General features: G+C 44.6%; 1 protein-coding gene across 1 annotated transcript in view; it reads left to right on the top strand.

The window, feature by feature from the left end:
* EMX2 (empty spiracles homeobox 2) overlaps positions 1 to 2,880 on the top strand; it is a 34,360-nt gene extending 31,480 nt beyond the window's left edge. Inside the window, exon 4 of the mRNA XM_022568651.3 lies at positions 2,811 to 2,880. The gene's annotated coding sequence lies outside the window, so the exon portion shown is untranslated. The remainder of the gene's footprint in view (positions 1 to 2,810) is intronic.
* Positions 2,881 to 3,394: the final 514 nt, after the last annotated feature.

Below are 3,394 nucleotides of genomic sequence, written 5' to 3' on the forward strand. Positions count from 1 at the left end.
GTAGGAGGAGAAACACCTGCCTTCTTCCCTTCCCCCACCCTCCACTCTCTTGCCAGTGCCTCCCACTGGCTGACACAGGAGTCTGGGAAATGCAGCCTACTGGGTCATCCTGCTGGGTCATCCTGCTGTGATACAGAGCAGGGGAAGGATGTAGAATGGACCTGAGAGTAAAAAGGCCCAGGGCTGGCCCAGCATCCCAGCGCAGAACGGGAGGGGACACTACAGTAAAAGACTACGAGAAGACCTCAAGGCTATAAGAAAGTCAGACAGATTTAGCAAATAATAGTAACGCCAGCCATATATTGATAACACCATGTGCCAAATGATACTTGATTTCACGGAAATTTTATGACAACCCTGTGAAGGAGGTGGGGTCTGATCCCCATTTTATGGATGAGGAAACTGAGGCTCAGACATTAAATAACTTGCCCTAGGTCTCAGCCACTCAGTGGTGGAGTTGGAGCTGGAGGTCAGGTCTGTATCACTCATAACTTTGCCTCTAACCACCACAATGTGCCCGTCGCTTAGCTATTCCTGGGCCGAGTGAGAGGGGAGGTTGGTGATATCAGAATCCCCAGCAAATCATTCATAGTTTGTGGATACAGTTGTATTCAAGGGAACCGAGCCATAAATTGTCTAGAATTTTCACTTTGTGGACTGGTTCAGCAAATTCTTCTCCTTCTCAACAAATTCTTTTATTGGTATCATGAAGTGTCAAGTTAGTGTCCCCTCCAGGTAGGATTTTGGCCAAATAGCTAATCTGGGCAGGTCCCTCTGCTGACAGTCTGGTCCCCAAAGTGGGAACTTCTAGTGAGCAGAACACCTTGAACAAATCTTATCCTGCATTGTCTTTTTTTTTTTTTGGTAGCAATTCCAGTGGTTGTGTAGTGGAATCTCATTATACTTTTAATTTGCATTTCTCTGATGATTAAAGATGTTGAGCATCTTCTCATGTGCTTATTGCCCATAAGTACATCTTCTGTGAGCTCTCTGTTCAGAACTTTTTTTTTTAAATTTTATTTATTTATTTTTGGCTGCATTGGGTCTTCGTTGCTGTGTGCGGGCTTTCTCTAATTGCAGTGAGCGGGGGCTACTCTTCGTTGAGGTGCATGGTCTTCTCATTGCGGTGGCTTCTCTTGTTGTGGAGCATGGGCTCTAGGTGCATGGGCTTCAATAGCTGTAGCACACGGGCTCAGTAGTTGTGGCTCACGGGCTGTAGAGCGCAGGCTCAGTAGTCGTGGTACACGGGTTTAGTTGCTTTGTGGCATGTGGGATCTTCCTGGACCAGGGCTCGAACCTGTGCCCCCTGCATTGGCAGGCAGATTCTTAACCATGGCGCCACCAGTGAAGCCCTGTTGAGAACTTTTGCCTGTGTTTTTTTCACTGGATTGTCTTATTGAGTTGTAAAAGTTCTTTATATATTCTGGATGTATATTATTTGCAAGATATCTATCTATCTATCTATATATCTATATATCTATCAAGTGATCTGTCTCTCATTTATCTATCTATCTGGTGAATCTTTTCTTATACCTGTTGCTTGCTTATTATTTTTTTTTCTTAATAGTGTCTTTTGAAGAGCAGAAGTGTTAAGCTTGATGAAATCACTTTATCTTTTCTTTTTATGATTTGTGTTCTTTTTTGGGGACCCATCTAAGAAATCTTAGCCTACCTCAAGGACACTAAAGTTTTTCCCCTATCTTTTCTTCTAGAAATTTTATAACTTTAGCTTTTATCCAGACCCATGACCCATTTAAAGCTAACTTTTTAATTTTTATTTTTTGTATAGTGTGAACTCTGGGTCAAGATTAATTTTTTTTCCTATTTGGATATCCACTTATTCTTCTGGTGCAGTCTCTGGCACTTAGCAGGTGTACCCTAAAAATCTTGTTTTATAATCTCCCCTTGACCTCAATTCCTGGGACCTGGAGAAGCTCCATGAGCAAATGAATGGGATCTCCCTTTACATGTGTTAGGAGAAGGTAATAAATCAACTAAGGTGTTCAGCAAGATAAAAAGATCAGGGCATCTGCTCCGTCCAGGTGGTTGAAATCAGCACGTTTCCTGAGGAAGTTTTGCCCAGTCCCCTCAAAAGTGTTCTGCTGTTCTAACTGCTACAAGAGTTTAATGATAAAAATATGTCCTGGACACGCATTTCTGTCAGATATGGAGCCCAGCCAATAGCCCTATTTTCAGACTTGACTGTAAGATGCTGGTGACTATGGATACCAGAAATGATGAGAAGTGTCACGATAGGCAAAATCAGACAACTCTGCTCTGACAAAGGTAGCTCCATGGCCACAGGGCTTTCTCCTCTGTGGGAAGATGGAACCTTATCCCCATGTCATCTTTCTAGCCATGTCAACCTTATTCACATGTCATCTACTGCAGACTTGGGCACAGAGAAGCTTCAGGGAAGGTGTGGATCACCTGGCAGAGCAAGGCTGACCCGCTTATTACCTGCAGCTCTGAAATGACTGAGCTGGTGTGGGGGAAGGGGAAAGATAAGGAGGGATGAGGTTAGGGAAAAGTGAGGAGGGTGTGATTGATTGAAAAATTGGACACCAATTCTTCACTTCTATCTAGGAGTATTCTACATCCACACCCTTGTCAGAGCTTCATGGTGGACAGGGGGGACCTCTCTGCCCTTTGACTTTGGGTTCAGTCATGGGACTTGCTTTGGCCAATGGGATATTCACAGATTTAATGTGAGGGAGGATTGAAATGTGATTGCTCAACTGGCTTCCTCTCTCTGTGCTTCTGCTATTGCTGTGAGGTGTGTGTGCCCTGAGCAGCCACTGCCCTTTCAGTCTAAACCCCATAGGTGACATGTGGAGGAGAGCAACCCCAGTTGAGTCACAGACCTACAAACAAGAAAAGTGAGTATTTGCTCTTAGTCACTGATATTTTGTGGTTGTTTGTTATGCAGTGTTATGTGTCCGTAGCTGACCAATACAGAGGGGAAAGCTCGTGTGTGTCGGGGAGGTGTCATGTTGATGGGAAGTTCCACTTTCTTTCTTAGGATTCCAGCTCAGCCTGACAGCCCTCAGCTAGCTGCTTCTTGATCTCCCTGGCTCCACTGGTGGGCTTCAATGCTCTGCTTCTCAGAGGAGTTTTTGGAATGCGGGATCAGCCAAGCCTGTTTTCAGTTACCCAGTGTGGTAGATTGTTGGACTAATGACCCCCAATACATCTCATGCTTTCTGTGTCAACTTTCTTGTGTAGTTCTTTCCCAGAATGATTCTGGGCTTGGCTGTGTGACTTGCCATGGGCAGTAGACATTAGCAAATGTGATGTGAGCAGAGTCTTAAAAAGTGCATGTGCATTGGGCTTGCATCCTCTTGCTGCTGGGAATTCGTCTGCCATTTGTGAAAAAGCTGGGCCAGCCTCCTTG

Source organism: Delphinapterus leucas, chromosome 16, assembly GCF_059928025.1.
Source record: "Delphinapterus leucas isolate spDelLeu-1000000601 "Yukka" chromosome 16, BTC_Dleu_Yukka2, whole genome shotgun sequence".
NCBI lineage: Eukaryota > Metazoa > Chordata > Mammalia > Artiodactyla > Monodontidae > Delphinapterus > Delphinapterus leucas.